The sequence below is a fragment of the Elephas maximus genome, chromosome 15 (assembly GCF_024166365.1).
Source record: "Elephas maximus indicus isolate mEleMax1 chromosome 15, mEleMax1 primary haplotype, whole genome shotgun sequence".
NCBI classification, from domain to species: domain Eukaryota; kingdom Metazoa; phylum Chordata; class Mammalia; order Proboscidea; family Elephantidae; genus Elephas; species Elephas maximus.
The window spans coordinates 3773665-3798462 of record NC_064833.1 but is presented as its reverse complement, the minus strand read 5'-3'; the positions used below and the strand labels follow the sequence as shown (position 1 = coordinate 3798462).

The window sequence follows — 24798 nt, the reverse complement described above, 5'->3', positions numbered from 1 at the left end:
TTTTCAAAAGAAAATCTGAAAACACACACACAGCTTTTGATTTCAACTTCTCCCCCATTGTTGTGGCTTTCCTAGACAATGTTTTATTGGTGAAAAAATAGTAAACAGCTGTTCCACAGAACATCACAAAGCACCACAAACTAATAACAAGCAACCCTCATGTATACCTTAAAAAAACTTAATTTACAATTGCAATTAAGTCTAAGTTCAATAACACTAGCATTCATTATTTACTACAGACATTTTTAAGCTATTTCAAGAAGTTTTAAATAGTTATACCCTACAATTACAGCTAAAGACAACATAATTGACTGGCTCACTAATATCAGTGAGAATGCATTTTTTATTAACTTTTTAAGCTGATAAAACTAGTTTTCTCCAACCCAACACTTCAGACAAAGATTAGACTGGACGTGAAACAATACTCCTGAAGAGTGTGGTTCTTAGTTCAAGCAGATACCAGAGACTAAATGGGCAGCCCCTGTCCGAAGGTGGAATGAGAAAGCAAAAAGGGACAGGAGCTGGTTGAATGGACACGGAATGGAAAGAGGGAGTGTCCTGTCACATTATGGGGATTGCAACTAGGGTCACATAATAATATGTATAAATTTTTGTATGAGAATTTAACTTCAGCTGTAAACTTTCACCTAAAGCGCACACACACAAAAAAAAAGGTAAAAAGAAAAAGCAAAGAACCATTAATCTAAGCACCTGAAAGACCCATTCTTACAGGATTACAGGAATTGAAGGGAGCATTTCAGGCCTGAGAAAACTGAGGCCCCAAGGTGGAACAGGAGCAAAGATCCTTGAGGTAAAAACCCCAGGGCCGTCGAGTCGATTCTGACTCATAGCGACCCTATAGGACGGAGTAGGACGTAGAGGAGGAACAAACGTGAGAATAATGGAGTCTTGTATGCAATATTTTTATTCTGCACTAATAGCGCTGAAGTCACATAATTAGCTTAGAAAATAAACTATACTATGAAAAACCTGGAAAAAAAATATAGTTTTCTCCAGAGCTACAAGAGCTTGAACAAGGAAGAAATTCTAAAATAACTTTTAAAACCTCTTTCATTTATGCTAATTACATGATACCTATAATACATAACCTCATTATACAAAGACAAAACACATTATGAAGTCTTTAGGCTATGAATAAATCAAGTTTATAAATCCACCAAAGATTCCAAGATTGTATGTTTTCAGAGGCAGTGTCAACACTGAAATCCGTTCACTTAAACTTCCATGATACCTAATCCAGAAAAATAAAATTTAATTCAATCGAAAAGAAAAATCAAGTTCAAATAACTGTGTTAATGTGTGTGTATCTTTGTATGGACGCATGTTTTCATTTCTCTTGGGTAAATACCTAGGAGTAGGACTGCTGGGTTGTATGGTAAGTGTATGTTGAACTCTGTAAGTGCCAAAATGTTTTCCAAAGCAGTCGTCCCGTTTTACGTTCCCAACAACTAATGACGAGAGCTCTAGTCGTTCCCCGTTCTCGTCACTCAGCGCTGTCAGCTTCGGTTTTAGTTTCAGCCATCCTAATACAGTTGTAACGTCATCACGTTGTGGCTTTAATTTGCATTTCCTTAATAACACGCCACGTTAAGCATCTTTTCGTGTGCTATCGTCTTTTTATTTTTTTTATCGTCGTCCGTATGAAATGGATAAAGTGTTTGCTCAAATCTTTGATTTTTTTTAATTGTTGTGAAAATATACACAACAAAACATTCGCCAATTCAACAATTTCCATATGTATAATTCAGTGACGTTGATTACGTTCAAGCTGTACAACCATTCTCACTATCATTTTCAAATTATTCCACCACCATCAACATAGCTCAATGCCTCCTAAGTAAAAACTCCCTACGCCGGCTCCTCATCACCACTAATCATATTTGGTTTCTACGTATCTGCTTACTTCATATAAGTGAGATCACGCCACATCCGTCCTTTTGCAACTGACTTATTTCGCTCAGCATGATATCTTCAAGGTTCATCCATGTTGCTGATCATTTCTTAATTGAAGTTTTTATTGATACCCTTTTTAGGAAACCCTGGTGGTATAGCGGTTAAGTGCTACAGCTGCTAACCAAAAAGTCGGCAGTTTGAATCCACCAGGCGCTCCTTGGCAACTCTATGGGGCATTCTACCCTGTCCTATAGCACTGCTATGATTCAGAATCGACTTGACAGCAATGGGTATGGGCATCCTTTTTAAGACAGAAAATTTATCCAAGAAAAAATGCTGACAAAGTTTGCATTTTAAGCCACTTAGAATTCATGAAGAATAGACAAAAAAAATGCCCCTTGTCACCCCACCTCTCCAGCTCCCCACAGCCCCATTTACCTCCCTAAGAAAATCTATGATACGCAAAGACAAACAACCCATCCCCTCCCTCCTCACTGCGAATGTTAAGAATCACAGAGAAAGTCACATGCCTGCTTCTAGAATCAAGAAACCAGAATTTCCCTGCTTTTACGAGTATTTGATGAAACCACATTTTTCCTCAGCATGAGCCGGGAACACAAATGACAGGGAACTATGGGCAGTGCTCTGCAGGAACAGTGATAAAGCATTGTAACTTGGCTGACACATTTAAAAAGGAAAAAACAGGTCTGCGAGCAGCTCAGTAGGTGGCACTATTTCCCTCCCAATTAAACTCAGGACCCACACGTGCACCTTGGCTCCAAGGACAGATTACACTTTAACATAAGCAATTTGAGACCGTGACCCTGCCAGCTGCAGAGGCTTGGGCAAATTTCTTAACTTCGCTAAGCAGTTTCTCTTCTATAAAACGGGCACAGTAATCTCTACAGAGTTGCTATAAAGAACTAGGTAAGATTTGAACTCACACAATGACCGTAAATGGCAGCTATTATGACGATGATGATTTTCTTCACCCATAACCCCCGAATCACAAATGAAAACTAGACAGACGCACCCTTCACTGAGCTCTGAGTGGAAAGGCGAAGCTTCAGACATCAGGCCGGGTCCTGAGAGTGCATCTAAGAAGCCCTGCAGCATGCTTACAGAAGAGGTGCCCTCAAGTGTGAACCACAAAAGCTATGTGTGGGCCTTATTCCTCACGATTTCTGCCTCGGCATTTCAAACTGAGTGACGCTTCTACGCAAAAAGAACCCGCCCACCCCTCTGGGCTGCTGAGCATCTCATTAGTGACGGCTGTATTTCCTCTGGGATTCTGCAGCTATGCCACACGGATGACAGTCATGCCTGCATACCTCAGCGACATTCTTCCAACCCCCCTGCTTGCCATCTCCCCAGTTTAGCTTAACACAGAGCAGCTGCTTTGCTTTCCTGCTGTCATCCACGCGGTTCCAGTCCTGACAGATGGAGGAGGCTGCAGCACCCACTGCACTGAGGACCTGCCTTCGAGATCCACATACCAAGGCTGTGAAGCTTCTGTAACAGGTGCTTTGCAAGGCCCTTCCATGAATTGATACACGAAATAAACAGTTTAGGATTATCACTTGGATTCAAGTGTTCCTGATACATCCTATGCTCATGCCTTAGGATGACATTAAAATTTTTAATATGTTTAACAATCTGAATGCTACCTTTCCCATGTAGGCCCGTTTAAAGCTGTTACAGACAGGCTACGAACACAGCAGAGGCTCAAATATTTGTTGACCAGATGAGGAAACTGAGGAGCAGAAAGGTAAAGTCCCACAGCTAACAGTGGTGGCACCAAGATTTGATGCTCAAACCTGAATGTGTTTGACACACAGGAGAAGCCTCTGCCCAGGGCACACTGCAAGAGGAGGTCACAGATGAGACAGGAAGCAAACAAGCTGTCTGAAAGAGGCTGTAGGCTTCCAGTCAGCAGGAAGTTGAGGGTGGATGAAAGAACCGAGGGGGAAGGCAAGGGACTACATGCACCCAGAACATTGACATCCATCTCTTTTCTATACCTGACCCCTCCAGTCTAGAACACCTATACCCATCAGCGTCCTGTACCCAACCCCTCCGGGCCAGAACACCCAACCCGTCCATCAGCATTCTGTACCCTACTCCTCCAGCCCAAGCATCTATACCCTTTAACATTCTGTACCTGACCCCTCTAGCCCAGAACACCTATACCCGTCAGCGTCCTACACCCAACCCCTTCAGCCCAGAACCCTACACCTGTCAGCATCCTGCACCCGACTCCTCCAGCCCAGAACACCTACACCCATCAGCATCCTGTACCCGACTCCTCCAGCCCAGAACCCAACCACACCCATCAGCATCCTGTACCTGACCCCTCCAGCCCGAAACACCCACACCTGTCAGCATCCTGTACCCGACCCCTCCAGCCCAGAACACCTACACCTGTCAGCATCCTGTACTTGACCCCTCCAGCCCAGAACACCCACATCCGTCAGCATCCTGTACCTGACTCCCACAGCCCAGAACACCCCATACCTATCAGCAGCCTGTACCCGACCCCTCCAGCCTAGAACACCCACGGCCATCAAAATTATGTACCTGAGTCCTCCAGCCCAAAACACCCACACCTGTCAGTGTTCTGTACCCGACTCCTCCAGCACAGAACATCTACACCCATCAGCTATCTGTACCTGACCTCTCTACACCAACAAAGGTTCAGGTAACGCAGCATTTACCCTCAGACAAAAACCCAAGTGGTATTCTCTAAAAAATAATCCAAGGGTTTCTGGTGTGGATGGTGAGATTCTTGGAGTAAAACTCTTGTTTTGTTATTTAGGGGTCCACAGCTTGAAAGCCCTCAAAAATCAAAGTCCTACAGGAAGGCAGCATCATCACGAAGATGAACAGAGAAAAACCGGCCTTGGAAGAAAGGAAAAAGAAACATTCAACAGGCAAACTAGAAGAGCATCTCAGTTCCACAACCCCCTAAACATAAGACAAGTAACTTCATCTCCCTAGGCTCAGTTTTCCTCTCATTAAAATGGAGGAAAGACCAGCAAATAAGAATTGCTAACATTCTTGAGTACTGAGATACATATTATTTAACAACATCTTCATGACAACCCTGTAAGGCAGGTCCTAAAAGAATCCCCTTTGTGGGATGAGAAAACTAGGTTTAGGGAGTTAATCTGATAACTAACTAAAGGTTAGTAAGTAACTAAGGCACTATTTGAACCCAGAGCTCATGAGAATAAGGAATAAAAAAGCACACACCCTGAAGCCCAACTGACCTGGTCTGAGTTCCAGCTTGGCCATGTCCTGACTCAAGTTACCTTCTGCCTCTCTGTATTTCAGTTTACACAAATATAAGACAGGGCAAACAATCAACCTTACTCGTAGGGTTACTGTGAGGATCTGGTCAGTAACATAACTTAAGAGTGTTTATAATGTGCCAGGCACTATTCTAAAAGGTTGTTGTTGTTAACAACCACTGTTATCATACTACCTGCCTATCTCAGAGAAGATATAACCTATACATAGTATGCACTAAGCAACTCATATATTATACAAATAGTATTTTCCTCCCTCTACTGTATGTTCAAAAAACCCTGAAACAGGGAAAAGATACACTGTAAACACAAAAAAACAACACACAAGTGTAGCGAGAGAATTACACTCACAGTTCAGAAGACCATACGAAGTCTGTCGTCAAATCTAATGACCGTTTAAAAAATCTTCCTAGCTTCTTTTTCCTCTTCCCATAGTCACCAAAAAGAACCTGACAAGAGAAAACAACAGGTCTCCGTGAAGCCCCTTTATTTTCAAACTCTGTGTGTTCACCCCTGTCTTAGTTCCCGAGTACTGCTATCACAGAAATACCAGAAGTGGGTGGCTTTAACAATTTATTTTCCCATAGTTTAGGAGGCTAGAAGTCCAAATTCAGGGTGTCAGCTCCAGGGGAAACCTCTCTCTCTCTCTGTCGGCTCTGGAGGAGGGTCCTTATCTCTTTGAACTTCTGCTCCTGGGACTTTCATGTGGTTTGGCATCTGTCTTCCCCCATCTCCACCTTCTAGTTTGATTGTTTAATCCCTTTTATATCTCAAAAGAGACTGACTAATCCTGCCTCATTAACATAACAAAACAACTCATTCCCAAATGAGATTATAACCACAGGCATACAGTTCAGGATTTATAACACATATTTTGGGGGGACACAATTCAATGCATAACATTCTACCCTTTGGTCCCCCAAAATTCAGACTCCTGTCACATGTAAAACACATACACCCCATCACATCAACCCAAAAGTCTTAAATCAACTCCAAGTCCAAAACCACATCTTCTGAATCATCTAAGTCAAATATGGGTGAGACTTTAGGTGTGTTCTATCCTGGAACAAAATTCATCATCTGTGAGCCTTAGAAATCTAAACTGTTCCCAAAGTACAATGGTGGATCAGGCGTAAGTTAGACATTTCCATTACAAATGGGAGAAAACTGGAGAGAAAGAAGGATAATGGGCACCCAGCAAGTCCAAAACCCAGCAGAACAATTTATATTAGTTCTCAAAGCTAATAATCCTCTGATCTTTGGGGTCATCTGGCAATGGCCCTGCCCTCCAGACTCTGGGTGCTGACTACACTCTCTGGATTCTGAGTGGAGGTCCCGCAGCCCTGGGCTTCAACTCCACCTTCCAGGCCCACTGGGACAGCAACTTTGCTCCCTTGGCTTTGGGCAGGCCTATTCTCCTAGTCCATCTGAGTAGTGACCCTACGCCCCCAGCCCAACAGGCCCCATTCTTCTGCCCCTTGGGCATGTCCCTTTGAAACCTAAGAGGTTGTAGCCCCACCATTTGAAACCAAGAAGGCCCTACGTCCCAAGCTGCTTCCAACAGTTCTGCTGATCTCTGAGCTGCTCCAGGAATGGTCCCTTTCTTTTCTTGGAGGACAACAAATGTAGCTCCTTTGGCCTGATTCCTTTCGAACTCCAAGAGACAGACAGCATTCTCTTCTTTCCTTCTCTGTCCCCTTCAGTCTAAGCTGATGGGTTTTCTGCTGTGGTGGTTGGTTAGATCCATCAGTCACGGGCTTAATCTCTCTAACAAAAGATTGTATAGCCAGGTCCTTGGTGAACATTCTAGGACATGTATCCTTAGTTTCTACAACAGAATTTTCCAAATCTTTAAGTTTTGTTCATTTTTAAGTCCATCTCTTTCCTCTCGCATTTCACTATAAGCAGCAAGGAGAAACCAAGCAGCCCCTTTAAGATCTAGCTTAGAAATCTCATCAGCCAGATATCCAAGTTCATCACTTACAAGTTTACCTTCCACCAAACATTTGAATATAATTCAGACAAGTTCTTTGCCACTGTATAAAAAGCACTGCCTTTCCTCCATTGTCCAGTCACATGTTCATGATGTTTTTTAAAGCCTCACCAGAAGTGCAGTTAACACCACATTTCTAGCAACATTCCTTTGCTGGAGCCACATATATTCTCTAGGACAACAGAGACTTTCTCTGTAGCTCTCCTCACTTCCTTCTGAGCCCTCACCAGAACGGCATTTGACGTTCATAATTCTACCCAGTCTTGTCCGTGTAATCTAGGCTTTCACTATTAGGCACCTTAGAACTCTTTCAACCTCCATCCATTATCCAATTCAAAACTACTTCTACATTGTAGGTGTTTGTTAGAGCAGTCCCCACTCCTGGTACCAAATTCCATCTTAGTTACCTTGTACTGCTATAACAGAAACACTACAGGTAGATGGCTTTAACAAACAGGAATTTATTTCCTCACAGCTTGGGAGGCTAGAAGTCTGAACTCAGGGTGCTGGCTCTAAGGGAAGGTTTTCTTTCTCTGCTGGCTCCTGAGGAAGGTCCTTGGCTCTTTGAGCTTCTGCTCCTGGGCAATCCTCATGTGGCTTGGCATGTCTCTTCCCCATCTCTGCTTCCTAGCTTGCTTGTTTAACCTCTTTTATATCTCAAAAGAGACTGATTCAAGATATACCCTACACTAATCCTGCCTCACTAACATAACAAAGACAACCCATTTCCAAACGGGATTATAACCACAGGCATACAGTTTAGGATTTACAACACATTTTTTTGGAGGACACAATGCAATCCTAACAATCCCATTCCAGCCAGCTTCTTCACTGTTGACCACACCGCCTATGCTAGACCTTGAGAGAGAGATAGCAAACATGACATAAAGTCTCTGTCTCCAACCCATATTCCAGCTAAAGAAAATACACATGAAAACAACTCAAAACCATTAAAGCATATTACAAACCAACAAAACAACCACACCCAGTGCTGTCGAGTCAATTCCAACTCATACCGACCCCGTAGATTGGCAAGCATAAATTAATATGGCAGCAAGTTAGCTAGTAAGTTCTGGACAAGGTGGCAGAATAAATACCTCTACTTCATTCCCTCACAACAAAATTACACTAAAGAGAGTTTTTAAAAAAGATAAACACACAAGAGCACTAAAAGGAGAGAAAGCAACAACATTTGGGAAGCTGGAAGGCAGACAAAAGCATAAAAAGTGACTTAGCAGGCCCAAGAAAGCCGGGTCCTAAGCCAGCAGCTAGAAAAGAGAACCAATTCAATTTACATAGCAGTATCCTCAGAAGGCTCAGAACTGGCAGCACCCAATGCAGACAGAACTGCGGGTGAGAAGGTGGAGGGCCTAAAACAAGGGAAGCCAAGTGAAGGCTGTCCAAGGTGCAGCTAGGACGTCAACACCATGCCTCCTTCTGCCTCCCTCTGCATCACCCTGGAAGAGGCTAAGGGACCCTCTCTGGAACTCCAGATGGCATCCACCTGGCCAGCTGTACCGAGCAGAGGTTGATTCAATCACTGCACACCTGCTCAATGGTGAATCCTCTGGCTCCCCACCACCCCCATGGACCTGGCTTCCCTACCCGACCCTGTGCATGCACTCACTCCACTCCAGAATCCTGGTAGTCAGATCTTTTTACTCTGCAGGAAAGAGACTGGAAGAACATGCTTGAGAAATCTGATCAGGCAAAGAGAAATTCCTCAAGATACCGACACCGGGGATTCCCCAACAAATGGCACACTCAGAATATCTCCATGTGTGTCCTTAGTGCTTCCAAAGAGTGCCTTCATTATCCACAGGAGATATTACCAGACACGTGATAAAAGCTTCTACCACAGAAGACAGAGGCCAAAACAGAAAAGGAAGAAACTTGAGGAAACTACAGGGAAAAGAAGAAAAAAGCTATCAATACTCTCAAAGACACTGCAATCATGAAACAAAAACAGCAGACGCTTTTAAAAGGACAAAAAAGAAGTCTTGGAATTTTAAAAACCTGGTAACAGAAATAAAGAGCTAAAGAGGAAGGTTATGGCAGGCTGAAGATGTCATCATTAAAGCAGAATAAAAAGTTTTTTTTGAAATAGGTGGAGCACAGGGCATTTTTAGGACAGTGAAACTATTCTACATGATAATATATTAGAGAATAGAAGACATTATACATTTGTCAAAACCTATTTTACTTTTTTCCCCTGTGAATGGGCCATTCTTTCCTGGGGGTTTTTTTGGGGGGAGGGGGCAGGAAGGAGAGGGTTGTTTGTTTGCTTGTTGTTACATGCCTCAATTTTTGTTAACTGGACATCTTGACTGTCATAATGTGGAAATCAGCTTATCCCCACACTCCCTACGGTTTGCTGTTGTGGGCTGCAGTTGTCATTTTGTCTCCCTTCCGTTACCTCAGTGGTCAGCCAGTGACCTGACAGAGATATCCTTAATGACAATTTAGCAGCCTCTTCTTTCATTAAGCACTCCCCCCGGTATTGAGTTTTTCATTAGATCCCAGAGTCCTTAAAAAGTTCATTCTGACAGCTTTTGCCAGCTTAATGGTTGCTTCAGTGGTGGGAGGGACCTTTTGTGTTCCCCACTCTGCCTTTTTAGGTGACGTTGTGATGTGCTGTGTATTTCTGATACAAACCCTCTCTCAGAACTGAGTTGCCAATATCTTCCCCACTCAGTAGCTGCCTTTTCATGAACACAATGTCATTTTAATGTAGTACAATTTATCGATTTTTCTTCTCTTCTGGTTGCTTTTTGTATCCTATTTGAGAAATCGTTCCCAACCCAAAGATGTTACAATATTATTCATCATTACCCTCTAAAGCTGTGCTATCTGTCATTACCCTCTGCAACGTACAGCCACTAGCTGCAGGCGTCTGCTAAGCACCTGCAGCGTGGCTAGTACAGACTGAGGTGTGCTGTCAGCATTAACAGACACTGAATTTCTAAGACTTCGTACCCAAAAAATGTAAAATAACTTTTTCAATTTTTATCAATAACTTTATTATATTAATTCTCACATTGAAACATTTTGGCCATTAGTGGGTTAAAGGATATATGGTATTAATTTCACCTGCTTCTTTTTACTTTTCAATATGGTGACTAGGAAATCTGAAATCATATGTAGCTCTCATTTTATTTATGTTGGACAGTACTATTACGGCAGCTTTCTTGTTTAATCTTTTACAGTCTGCCTACAAATCCACCTGGGACTTAGTTTTCATGATGTGAAGCTTCATTCTTTCCCATATGGACATCCAAGTGACCCAGCACCGTTACTGAAAATCGTCTCTTCCCCACTGCTCTACAGTTATTTTTTTGTCATAGATCAGTCGTCACAAAAGTATATACGTAGTATGATTCCATTCATAAGAAAGTTTAAAACTAAGCAAAACTACACCCTAATATTTAGAAACACATAATAAGGAGTAAAACTATAAAGAAAAAATGGAAATGACTGTCACAGAAGAGGGGAGTAGGGGGATACAATTAAGGAGACATGCCTGGGGGCTTTCTGTATGCTGGCAACTTTTTACCTGAATGTGTTTACACGCGTGTATATTTTTTAAGCAGAAACAGTGTGAGGGCTCTATTTCCCTTTAGAGGATTTACATATACAATATATACACATATATTTCCACTTTTGATTCTCAAAAAGGCATGAGTATGCTCATTGGAAGGCGAAAAACCTAGAAGGATTTTTTAAAAAATCTTACCTAAACTATCCCTAAGAGATGCATTTTATTGCCAGTTATTGCTTCTGTATTTTTCAAATGTTCTATAATTAACATACACTGTCCTTTTCTTGTCCTTGTATCAAGGCCTCTGGGTGGTGCAAATGGTTTGCACTCGACTGCTAGCTGAAAGGGTGGGACTGCTAGCGGAAAGGGTGGCCGTCTGAATGCAGCAGCAGCACCATGTAAACACAGTCCTGAGGATCTGCTTTTGTAAAGATGACAGCCAAGAACACCCTAGAGAGCAAAGTCCTGCTCTGTAACGCACAGGGTCGCCACAAGTCAGAGTCGACTTGACGGCAACGGTTTTTAGTTTTGTTTCTTAAAAGAGGAAAAAAATGTGGGTGCCATTTTAAACTTTGAAAAAAGAAGACTGGGTGGTCAAAGGAAGATGAATAAATTAACGCAAAGTCATCAGTGCTTTACCCCAGGTCACGAAGAAGCATAAACTCACAGTGAATGACCATAAAGTAAATTATCAACACCGTTGCCCTATGGCACACATCCAACAGACACTTTACACAGCTTGTATTTCAGAGCACTTTGCAGTTAAAGAGCATTATTCCTGAAGTGTACTTCCCAGCAAGAAAAGCAGTAGATTTATAGGAAGCCTGACTTCTGGTTCCAGTTTTACCACTGGGTCACTGTGCTAAGACATCTATTCCCTCTATCTACCTCCCTTGAAAAAGGGGGGGAAAAAAAAAACCCCAAACCTGCTGCCACAGAGTCAATTCCTAGAGAGCAGAGTAGAACTGCCCCATAGAATTTCCAAGGAATGGCTGGTGGATTCGAACCACTGACCTTTTGGTTAGCAGCCGAGCTCTAAACCACTGCATCACCAGGGCTCCTACATCTAGGCAAGCTATAACTAATGTTTGCTTGGTTTATAAGGACATCAAATAGGGAATTATATAATCAAGCAAATTTCTATTAAATCAGCTATTTCCAAGGAATTTATCCAATCTTAAAAGTAACTCAGCTACTAAGTCTCCAGATAAAACTTCAAATTCTAAAGGCAAAATGTTTTTTAAAATTTGCTACTGCGATTTCAAACAAGCAGTCTCACCAAGTTAATGCCGACTGAGAGCTCACTTGATAAAAAGTACTTGTAATAAATAAAATAAACAAAATAAAATAAGCCTTTTAAAAATATAGGCAAACGTTAAAGGGAAATTGAAGGTAAAAGACAACAAGGGAAAACAGTGAAAGGTTTATTCCTTCAACTACCCAATCTAATTTTTTGGTGTTGTGTAGAAAGCTTCCTCCTCCTTCCTCATTTATCAAAAGCTAGTATCTCAAATTCATGAATACTGATGGTTATTTTTATTATTTCAACAAACTCTTACTGATGTGCTAGGCAAAGGGTGGCCAACCAGACCTAAAGAGAGCCGTGCAGGAACATCTAGGAGCGCTAAGGACCATGTCAGCTTACACACATGCACACAAATGCTCTAGGAGAACTTGGGAGGTTCACTGCCCCTCACATTGGCTTCCAAATACTCTCTAGTCTTTAAGAACTGAAACTGATTCAGGTTAAAAAACTGGAGATACTTTTAGCACCAAAGTCCAATGAACGTATTTTCATCCTTATCTTACTTAACTGTATAAAAAATGGTACTATAACGTCTACCCTCCTTTCCTGTATTTGTGACATTACTCCCTCATGGGGATCCTGCTAACTTCCTGCCCTTTTGCAGCCTATCTTTTTTTTTTTTTTTTCCCCCTCTATCTACCAGCCCTCTGCTTGCCCTTTAAACACTCTCCAGGGCACTCCTTTATGTTTACTAAGTATTTCTGGGGGACCTCTCTTAACCCTCCATAGCTTCAACTACTATTTGTCTCCCGAGGAACACAAAACGTAAACCTCTAGCCCACAATTTTTGCCAAATTGCGAACCCACGTATCTACCTGTTCACTGGATGATGGTCACCAAACTTTTCTGTGGAGGGCCAGAGAGTTAATTCAGGCTCTGGGGCCATACAGTCTCTTGCACTACGCACTCTCCCAGGGCAGCATGAAAGCCACATAGGTGACAGACAGACAAACGAGTGTGACCGTGCTCCCCTCAAACAGTATTCGCAAGCAGGGAGCGGGCCATATTCTATCCCTGAGCCACAGTTTCCACTCCTGCTGTAGATGACTGATACCAGTATGTGCACACCTTAAGGCCCCACCTCTCCTGCCAATATATTCTGTATGTCCCTCTTCCTAAACATACACTCAGTTAACAGTCAACAGCTAAAACTGGCAGAATCTCCTCTGCACGCACCTTTCCAGGTGTTACACTCTCCTAAGTGTCTTACGTACGCAGTCCTCAAAATGGCCCCACAAGGAATGGCGGTTCCTGTCACACGTCTCAGGCAGTTCCAAGTTTAGGACGTTTTCTCCCTTTCCAAGGGAACATAAGTAGTAAATGCCCAAGCTAAGAATCAAAATCAGGTATGTCTGACCCCAAGAAGAACGTCCTTAATCACTAGCAGTCACCCAAGCTTGTCTTACCCTTGGCTCTTCCACCTCACTGACCTCTGAACTCCAAACCAAAACCAAACAAAACCAAACCCATTGCCACTGAGTCGATTCCAACTCATAGTGATCCTACAGGGTAGAATTGCCCCATAGGGTTTTGCTGGTGGACTTGAACTGCGGACCTTTTGGTTACCAGCTGAGCTCTTATTCTCACATCCAAGGTCCCTTTAATAATTCTGAAACTCACCCCCTTCCTCTCCAATTCCACTGCCATGGCCTCCATTCAAGTTATGTTGTGACAAGTCTAACTGACGTCCATTCTTTATCATGGTACCCCTTCAATTCAACTTCCTCACTGCTGCCAGAGTGGCCTTTCCTAAGTCAAATTCTATCAACTGCTTACATCTCCAGCAGCTCCTCACTGCTTTCAGGCTATTAGAAATTCCCTAGCTTAGGGACAGCAGTTTTCCAACTGCGTTCCCTATTCTGCAGACATCTGTCTAGGGCATCAAAGCCTACCGTCTAAGCCTTCTACCTCCTCTGCTATTCCTCATCCACATCCCACTCCAACTAGAAAAGTTCCAAGGGAAAAAGCGGGGCGTAGGGGGTGGGTGGACGATTCTGCTGCTCACCAAAAGAGAGAGAGAAGCAAACCACTGGCTTCCTACATCTTTGCCCATCCCCATCCTACAGAAAGATCAACTATTTTAACTTCCCTCACTGTGTGATGCTACTTCTTGCATCCAAGTCTCCACAGACGCTAGTCTTCTGTCTAGAACACTGTTACCCTCCTCTACTCAGCAATTCCTAATCACCCTTCAAAACGTTGTTCTAGGGTAACCAGGAAGCTTTCCATTACCTTCCTCCCACCCAAGGTTGATGCAGATGCACTACCCTGTGATGGCGCCATCACAGTGCTTGTCCCACTCATACCAGTCAAGGATTACTTATCTCCTTCCCTCCCTAGGCTATGATGACCTTGTGGAGAGGACCATTTCTCATTTAGCTATCACTTTTCTGAACCTAGTATAATACCTGGTACAGTGATGTAAGCAAAAGTTAAAGTTTTTCATTTGTGTGCTGCGCGTCTACTATACATGCCTACCATCCTTCTAGGGAACTAGAATGCAAAGACACACAGAATTTGCTGACCCTTAAAGAGTTTAAGCTATTCTTTACTCTCAAGAAAGGTATATATCCTATACCCTCAGCCTCCCCAAAAGATGAAAAGTTCACCCAAGGCTCACAGAATTTTACAGTCCAGCCGTCACTAACAGATATGAAACCCAAGGTCTGATGGTGCTTTTTTAACATTACACACATGGCGCAGTACGAAAAGAATATCAGACAGGACTAGAAAACCCTGCTTCTAGTACTTTCTACCACTGTTACTTTCCCATGGTTTTGTTATCATTCTCTCCAAGTATTCTCCCAGTATTTCCAGCCCATCTGTCATGGATTGACTTATGTCTCCCCTGAAAATGTGTGTAACCATTTGGCTGAGCCCTCATTCCTGATATTATGTGATTTTCCTGATATGTTGTAAATCCTGCCTCTATGATGTTAATGAGGGAGGGTGGGTGGCGGTAGTTGTGTTAGTGAGGCAGGACTCAACCTACAAGATTGGACTGTGTCCTGAGGCAATCTCTTGAGATATAAAAGAAAGAAGTGAGCAGAAAGACAGGGGGACCTAATACCACCAAGACAGAGTGCTGGGAGCAGAGTGCGTCCTTTGGACCTGGGTTCCCCGTGCCTCAGAGAGTATCCTAGTCTGGAGAGAGAGAGAGGGAGGGAGAGAGAGAGAGAGAGAGCACATTCCCCTGGAGCTGACGCCCTGAATTTGGACTTTTAGCCTACTTTACTGTGAGGAAATAAACTAGTCTTTGCTGCAGCCATCCACTTGTGGTATTTGTGTTACAGCAGCACGAGATGACTAAGACACCATCCTTTATAGCCTACTTTGAGGACTCCTCGTCTTCCTTCTACTCCTTGGATACTGGTGGTCCACAGAGTCCCTGCTCTTCTCACATCACTTACATCTCCTGAGCAGAAGGTAATATCACTTACAACATCCACTTACCTTTTGCTCAGCAGAAAATACAAATCCTAAACGACCCATCGGGTCTCTGTTGACCAAGCTCAGTCTAACTTTCCAGCTGCATTTCTCACCATTGTCTCCAGCAACTGGAAACTATTTTCAGCTTACAGAACCACCTGTGCAGTCTCCGATCTCTATGCCATCTGTGGTTCCCTTTACCAGGAACTCTGGCGTTTGTGATTTTCTTCCCATGACTGCATTGGCTGCACGTGTGGTGGCAGCTGCCCCTCTCTCCAGGCTGAACACCTCTCTCCTGTACTCCTGACACATCCCTCACTCAGTACAGGTATCACTCAGTACTGACTCACATGAGCCATGCATTGCACTGGGCACTGGACAGGCATAAGAGTGAGCAATAGAGCTGTTGCCCTGCCCCAAAGGGATCTTGAAGTGGTGCTTCCTGGTTAACACATTTAGTGATGTGTTCTTAAAATCTTGTCTTACCACTCAGTCTCTTTCTCCAACCAAGCAGGAAGACCCTAAACAAATAACCGTCTCTTTTAGCTCTGTAGCCTCTGGACCTACATACCCAATAAAAAATTTAAGCACTATGAAATAAAATTGAAGCAAAGTCCTAAAAAGCTTTAGCTGGTTGGAACAGGGAGCCCTGGTGGCATAATAGTTAAGAGCTCGGCTGCTGACCAAAAGGTTGGCAGTTCAAATACATCAGCTGCTGCCTGGAAATCCTACGGGGCAGTTCTACTCTGTCCTACAGGGTCACTACGAGTCAGAATCAACGGTAACCGTACGGGTTGGAATGGGTAACATTTGCTCTTTGGAGGTTCTCTGCCTTTTTACCTCTTCTCTGTTAGGAATGTTAACCTGAAAACGTCGTTCGCTGAAATCTTCCAAGTATCTTGGAACTGGCTTTATGCTCCTTACTAAACACAAACATTCCAGTCACCCCCATGTCTCGATTTTGTTCACCACTGTACACCCAATAATATTCACAGTATCTAGTTCATTTAATCCTCACTGCCCAAAGTGATTACTATTATTACCTCCATTTTACATACAATGAAACTAAGTGTTACAGTAGTTATTTCCAAACACAGCACCTAGCACGAGATAATCAGTACACATTAACTTAACACAGGGATGACTCGATGAGTCAGTGAATGGATTTACCGCTCTGGGTGCCTCGGTCACATTCCGACAACTGCTCCTGGCTTTATTTCGTACCCTAAGAACGCGAGGAAGTAACTGCAGCACATTTCATCAGCACTAGGCCTGCCGACTGCCTGCTATTTCAGCAGCAGGCAGCTTCACGCGTGCTATATTCCAGCACTCCTGCTTATTCCACGGTTTAATGTGTCTTTATTAAGACAGGAATCTGAGCATTTTAACCAGGAAACTGGAAAAACGTTAGCATAAAAATTGGAATTAATTTAAATATGGCAGACAAGCAGATACTTCCCACACCGTTTAATTAAAATGCTTAAATTCTTTTGTTCCAGATGGGTAAAGAAAAATTAAACTTGGATTATTACACAATGAAATATATTCTCAACTCTCCAAAGATATTTGTAGAATGGATATCCCTGTTTCCGAGAACCCACTTACCTTAATCTGATACGAATGGGTGTTATTTTAAAACAGCTCTAAATAGATGCTTGGGCTTCTCTAAACCCCTTCCCCCTTCTAATCTGTACGCTGAAATTTTCCGACAGTCATGAACTCTAAAGCTGTGCTTCACCAACACTCTGGGTATTCCCTTTCATCACCTTGTTTACAATGTTCTTTGCTCAGTGTGCAATCCAACCTGGACAGCCTCTACCACCCATCTCTCACCAACTCTGAGTCGCCATCGTCCTCGTCAGAACGATGACAGCTTAACATCTGTGAGTGTTCAGTACCCCAAGAGCTTTACAAGCGCCAGTTCATTTAATCCTCACAGCCCTCAACAGTTACTACTATCATCCCCATTTATGTAAAATACAAAGAAACCAAACGTTGAGAAGTTAGGAAATGTCCCAAGGTCACACAACAAAACAAGGGATTCAAATACTAGCTATCAGCACCCTTAAAATCCCTACACTGTTCTAGCTTCCCCCTCAGCCGTGTGACATGACAGCTGACACAGCAAACATGATCTGGGCTTTCCAAACCAAGCCTGACAGAAAAACTCTAACTAAAGCTGAGTGACATTCAATATGACGTACTGACAAATTACAAAATACCTGGCTGGAATGAAGCATGAAGGCTAAGCCCCTAGAAAAGAAACTGCCTGTTTGATGCTAACCACTAAATAAAGCCCAAACCAACTACTTCTTAATCCGTAGCACTCTAACAATTTAAGTCATTTGTGAAGCTAGCTCCTCAATGTCCAAAATATACAACCATGTCATACTGGGTCCCCTCCTCTAAGCTCAGTTTACTAACAGTTTCTGTACTTAGGCAAGCTATAACCTGTATTCTGAAAGAACACAGGTCAGTAATAGCCTTCTGGAAAACCAAGAATATATAAAGAATGTGAATATCATTATGAAAATCACCTGGGCAAACAAAAGCTTCTTTATGCTTCAAAATAATTTTCTAGCCAAAAATAGTTCCTAAGGCTAGACTGCGCAGCTGCTCAAAGGTAGGTATCCCGTGCCTCACTCATCTCCGTGCCAGGACTGGGTAAAGGGTTTGCCATCCAACACGTACGAAGCTATCATCAAAAGGAACACACAAAAGGAAAACACGAAATTTTGAAAATCAGTATGAATAATAAATTACCTATTGGAGCCCTGGTGGCACAGCGGTTAAGAGCTAAGCCTGCTAACCAAAAGGTCAGTTCAAATCCACCATCTGCTCCCTGGAAACTCTATGGGGGAGTTCCACTCTGTACTATAGGATCGCTGTAAGTCAGAATCGACCTGACAACAACAAATCTGGTTTTTTTTGGTTTTGTGTAGATCGAATGACAAATATAAACTGCTTTACAGTTTCTAGACTCATCTAAATAAATCAGAGAATGATGAAGGTTAGTCTCTAAACGCCCACAGTAGAAATAACCACATTGTTAGGAACTGTATCTGCTGAATATCATGTGGATTCTGTCCTAGAAAATTGTTGCTAGGTGCCGTCGAGTCGATTCCGACTCATAGCGACCCCTATGCACCACAGAACGAAACACTGCCCGGTCCTGCGCCATCCTTACAGTCATTGTTATGCTTGAGCTCATTGCTGCAACCAATGTGTCAATCTACCTCGTTGAGGGTCTTCCTCTTTTCCGCTGACCCTGTACTCTGCCAAGCACGATGTCCTTCTCCAGGGACTGAACCCTCCTGACAACATGTCCAAAGTACGTAAGACGCAGTCTCGCCATCCTTGCCTCTAAGGAGCATTCTGACCGCACTTCTTCCAAGACAGATTTGTTCGTTCTTTTGGCAGTCCATGGTATATTCAATATTCTTCGTCAACACCACAATTCAAAGGTGTCAACTCTTCTTCAGTCTTCCTTATTCACTGTCCAGCTTTCACATGCCTATGAGACTACTGAAAATACCATGGCTTGGGTCATGCGCACCTTAGTCTTCAGGATGACACCTTTGCTCTTCAACACTTTGAAGAAGTCGTTTGTAGCAGATTTGCCCAATGCAATGCATCTTTTGATTTCTTGACTGCTGCTTCCATGGCTGTAGATTGTGGATCCAAGTAAAATGGAATCCTTTACAACTTCAATCTTTCCTCCATTTATCATGATTTTGTTCATTGGTCCAGTTGTGAGGATTTTTATTTTCTTTACGTTGAGGTGCAATCCATACTGAAGGCTGTGGTCTTTGATCTTCATTCATTAGTAAGTGCTTCAAGTCCTCTTTGCTTTCAGCAAGCAAGGTTGTGTCATCTGCATAACGCAGGTTGTTAATGAGTCTCCCTCCAATCCTGATGCCTCATTCTTCTTCATATACTCCAGCTTTTCGTATTATTTGCTCAGCATACAGATTGAATATGCACAGTGAAAGAATACAACCCTGACGCACACCTTTCCTAAAAAACAGCTTTTATTTATATGACTAGCCATATGCAAAAACCATGTATAGATCCCATTTGTAAAACAGTCATGATAAGCTCTATTTAATGGATCAGAAAACAGATTTGGAGAGCTTAAGTCACCTCCACAACAGAATAGAGGGAGCAAGGATCAGATCTGAAATGGAGACTGAGATCTGTCCAAAGCCTAAGCTCTGACCCACTGCTCTATTCTGCACTGAAAATAATATCCTCACAAAATTCTATCGTGTGAACCTGGAAGGCATTATGCTGAGTGAAATCAGTCAGTTGCAAAAGGACAAATATTGTATAAGACCACTATTATAAGAACTTGAGAAATAGTTTAAACTGAGAAGAAAACATTCTTTTGTGGTTACACGAGAGGGTAGGGGGGAGGGGAAGAGAAGGGCATTCAACAATTAGATAGTACATAAGAACTACTTTAGGTAAAGGGAAATACAACACACAATACAGGGGAGGTCAGCACAACTGGACTAAACCAAAAGCAAAGAAGTTTCCTAAATAAACTGAATGCTTCGAAGGCCAGTGTAGCAGGGGCAGGGGTTTGGGGACCATGATTTCAGGGGACATCTAAGTCAACTGGCATAATAAAATCTATTAAGAAAACATTCTACATCCCACTTTGAAGAGCAGCATTTGGGGTCTTAAACGCTAGCAAGCAGCCATCTAAGATGCATCAATTGGTCTCAACCCACCTGGATCAAAGGAGAATGAAGAACAACAAGGACACAAGGTGATTACGAGCCCAAGAGACAGAAAGGGCCACATGAACCAGAGACTACATCATCCTGAGACCAGAAGAACTAGATGGTGCCCTGCTACAACCGATGAATCCCCAGATTCCCATAAAAAGACCAGGCTTAATGGTCTGACTGAGACTGGAAGGTCCCCGGTGGTCATGGACCCCAGACCTTCTGTTGGTCCGGGACAACCATTCCCAAAGCCAACTCTTCAGACCTGGATTGGACTAGACAATGGGTTGGAGAGGGATGCTGGTGAGGAGTGAGCTACTTGGATCAGGTGGACACTTGAGACTATGTTGGCATCTCCTACCTGGAGGGTAGATGAGAGGGTAGAGGAGGTTAGAAGCTGGCGAAATGGACACAAAAAGAGAGACTGGAGGGAGACAGCGGGCTGTCTCATTAGCGGGAGAGTAATTGAGAGTATGTAGCAAGGTGTATTTCTATCACCAAATTGACTACATCTGTGGAAAGAGATGATGGAAAAGCTCGAAATCATCAGTCAGAACAAGGCCAGGGGCCGACTGTGGGATAGACCATCAATTCCTCATATGCAAATTCAAGCTGAAACTGAAGAAAATCAGAGTAAGTCCACGAGAGCCAAAATATGACCTTGAGTATATCCCACCTGAATTTAGAGACCTTTTCAAGAATAGATTTGATGCATTGAACACTAGCGACCGAAGACCAGATGAGTTGTGGAATGACATCAAGGACATCATCCATGAAGCAAGAGGTCACTGAAAAGACAAGAAAGAAAGACCAAGATAGATGTCAGAGGAGACTCTGAAACTTGCTCTCGAGCGTCAAGCAGCTAAAGCAAAAGGAAGAATTGATGAAGTAAAAGAACTGAACGGAAGATTTCAAAGGGCATCTCAAGAAGACAAAGTATTATAACGACATATGCAAAGCGCTGGAGATGGAAAACCAAAAGAACACGCTCCGCGTTTCTCAAGCTGAAAGAACTGAAGAAAAAATTCAAGCCTCGAGTTGCACAGTGAAGGGTTCCATCGGGAAAATATTAAACAACACAGGAAGCATCAAAAGAAGATGGAAGGAATACACAGAGTCATTATACCAAAAAGAATTAGTCGATATTCAACCATTTCAAGAGGTGGCATATGATCAGGAACCAATGGTACTGAAGGAAGAAGTCCAAGCTGCTCTGAAGGCATTGGCGAAAAACAAGGCTCCAGGAACTGATGGAATATCAATTGAGATGTTTCAACAAACAGATGCAGCGTTGGAGGTGCTCACTTGTCTATGCTGAGAAATATGGAAGACAGCTTCCTGGCCAACTGACTGGAAGAGATTCATAGTTATGCCTATTCCCAAGAAAGGTGATCCAACTGAATGTGGCAATTATAGAACAATATCATTAATACCACACACAAGCAAAATTTTGCTGATGATCATTAAAAACGGCTACAGCATCATATCAACAGGGAACTGCCAGAAATTCAGGCCGGTTTCAGGAGAGGAAGTAGAACCAGGGATATCATTGCTGATGTCAGATCGATCCTGGCTGAAAGCAGAGAATACCAGAAGGATGTTAACCTGTGTTTTATTGACTATGCAAAGGCATTCGACTGTGTGGATCATAACAAATGATGGATAACACTGCGAAGAATGGGAATTCCAGAACACTTAACTGTACTCATGAGGAACCTTTACCTAGATCAAGAGGCAGTTGTTTGGACAGAACAAGAGGATACTGATTGGTTTAAAGTCAGGAAAGGTGTGCATCAAGGTTGTATTCTTTCACCATACCTATTTAATCTGTATGCTGAACAAATAAAACGAGAAGCTGGACTATATGAAGAAGAACAGGGCATCAGGATTGAAGGAAGACTCATTAACAACCTGCATTATGCAGGTGACACAACCTTGCTTGCTGAAAGTGAAGAAGACTTGAGGCACTTAGCGATGAAGATCAAAGACCACAGCCTTCAGTATGGATTACACCTCAACACAAAGAAAACAAAAATACTCACAACTGGACCAATAAGCAAAATCATGATAAACGGAGAAAAGACTGAAGTTGTCAAGAATTTCATTTTACTTGGATCCACAATCAACACCCAAGGAAGCTGCAGTCAAGAAATCAAATGACATATCACATTGAGCAAATCCAATGCAAAAGACCTCTGTAAAGCGTTAAAAAGCAAAGATGTCCCTAAAATGACTAAGGTGTGCTTCACCCAAGCCATGGTATTTTCAATCACCTCATGTGCATGTGAAAGCTGGACAATGAACAATGACAATGAAGAGTTGATGCCACTGAATTGTGGTACTGGCAAGGAATACTGAATATACTGTGGACTGCCAGAAGGACCAACAAATCTGTCTTTGAAGAAGTACAGCCAGAATGCTCCTTAGAAACGAGGATGGTGAGACTTCATCTCAAGTACTTTGTCATGGATTGAACTGTGTCTCCCAAAAAATATGTGTACCAATTTGGCTAGGCCATGGTTCTCAGGATGGTGCAGTTGTCCACCATTCTGTCATCTGATGTGATTTTTCCTACGTGTCATAAATCCTATCTCTATGATGTTGATGAGATGGGATTATCTGCAATTATGTTAATAAGGCAGTCTGCAATTATGTTAATAAGGCAGGACTCAATCTACAAGATTAGGTTGTGTCTTAAGCCAATCTCTTTTGAAATATACAAGATGGAAACAAGAAGAGAGACATGGGGACCTCATACCACCAAGAAAACAATGCCGGGAGCAAAGCACGTCCCTTGGACCTGGGGTTCCTGCAGGGAGAAGCTCCTACACCAGGGAAAGATTGATAAGGACCTTCCTCCAGGGGCAACAAAGAAAGCATTCCCCTGGTGCTGATGCCCTAAATTTGGACTTCTAGCCTACTAGGCTGTGAGAGAATAAATTTGTTTGTTGAAGCCATCCACTTGTAATATTTTTGTTACAGCAGCACTAGATAACTAAGACAGACATATCAGGAGGGACCAGTCCCTGGAGAAGGACCTTATGCTTGGTAACATGGAGTCAAAAAGAGGAAGGGAGAAGAAAACATTCTTTTGTGGTTACAAGAGGGGGGAGGGAGGGGGGGTGAGAGAGGGGTATTCACTAATTAGATAGTAGATAAGAACTACTTTAGGTGAAGGGAAAGACAGCACACAATACAGGGGAGGTCAGCACAATTGGACTAAACCAATAGCAAAGAAGTTTCCTGAATAAACTGAATGCTTCGAAGGCCAGCGTAGCAGGGGCGGGGGTCTGGGGACCATGGTTTCAAGGGACATGTAAGTCAACTGGCATAATCAAACCTATTAAGAAAACATTCTGCATCCCACTCTGAAGAGTGGCGTGTGGGGTCTTAAACGCCAGCAAGCGGCCATCTAAGGTGCATCAATTGGTCTCAACCCACCTGGATCAAAGGAGAATGAAGAACACCAAGGACACAAGGTAATTACGAGCCCAAGAGACAGAAAAGGCCACATAAATCAGAGACTACATCATCCTGAGACCAGAGGAACTAGATGGTGCCCTGCTATAACCGATGACTGCCCTGACAGGGAACACAACAGAGAATCCCTGAGGGAGCAGGAGAGCAGTGGGATGCAGACCCCAAATTCTCGTAAAAAGACCAGACTTAATGGTCTGACTGAGGCTAGAAGGACCCCAGTGGTCATGGACCCCAGGCCTTCTGTTGGCCCAGGACAGGAGCCATTCCTGAAGCCAACTCTTCAGGTACAGATTGGACTGGACAATGGGTCGGAGAGGGATGCTGGTGGGGAGTGAGCTTCTTGGATTAGGTGGACACTTGAGACTATGTTGCCATCTCCTGCCTGGAGGGGAGATGAGAGGGTGGAGAGGGTTAGAAGCTGGCGAAATGGACTTGAAAAGAGAGACTGGAGGGAGAGAGCTGTCTGTCTCATTAGGGGGAGAGTAATTGGGAGTGTATAGCAAGGTGTATATGGGTTTCTGTGTGAGAGACTGACTTGATTTGTAAGCTTTCACTTAAAGCACAATAAAATGAATAATAAAAAAAAAGGAAGACCCTCAGCAAGATGGGCTGACACAGTGGCTGCAGCAATGGGCTCAAACATAGCAATGAGTGTGAGGATGGCATGGGACGGGGCAGTGTTTCGTTCAGTTGTACATAAGGCTGCTATGAGTCAGAACTGACTGGACTGCACCTAACGACAACATATATATATGTACATACCACACCCATAAATATACAAGTATAGATAATATATTTTATACTGTATATAAAATATATAATATGCTATATACATATACATATACAACTACTAGAAACAAAAAGTACACTAACTGGAATTTAAAATTCAGTGGATAACATTTAACAGCAGATTAGAAACAAGTAAAAAGATAATTTACAAACCATTAAACAGGTCAAAAGATTTTATCTGACTGAGTTTCTGTCAAGGGTGATGAGAAAATTTGGAAATGTAACTGGTGATGGCTGCACATGGTAGACAAGAAAACAAGCCGAATTAAAGCAATTAACGTCACTGAACTGCACAGGTAAAAAGAGTG

General features: G+C 42.8%; 1 protein-coding gene across 7 annotated transcripts in view; it reads right to left on the bottom strand.

The window, feature by feature from the left end:
* Positions 1-24798, bottom strand: part of PTK2 (protein tyrosine kinase 2) — a 252208-nt gene that overhangs the window by 197906 nt on the left and 29504 nt on the right. For 2 of the 7 annotated variants that reach the window (XM_049854314.1, XM_049854315.1), the window contains exons 1-2: positions 18026-23256; positions 5574-5671 (exon numbers count right to left, since the gene is read on the bottom strand). The exons of 1 other annotated variant lie outside the window; for it this stretch is intronic. The gene's annotated coding sequence lies outside the window, so the exon portion shown is untranslated. Of the gene's footprint in view, positions 1-5573; positions 5672-18025; positions 23257-24798 lie in introns of those variants that run through there. 4 more of the 7 variants (XM_049854313.1, XM_049854310.1, XM_049854311.1 and 1 more) reach the window with 2 other exon arrangements.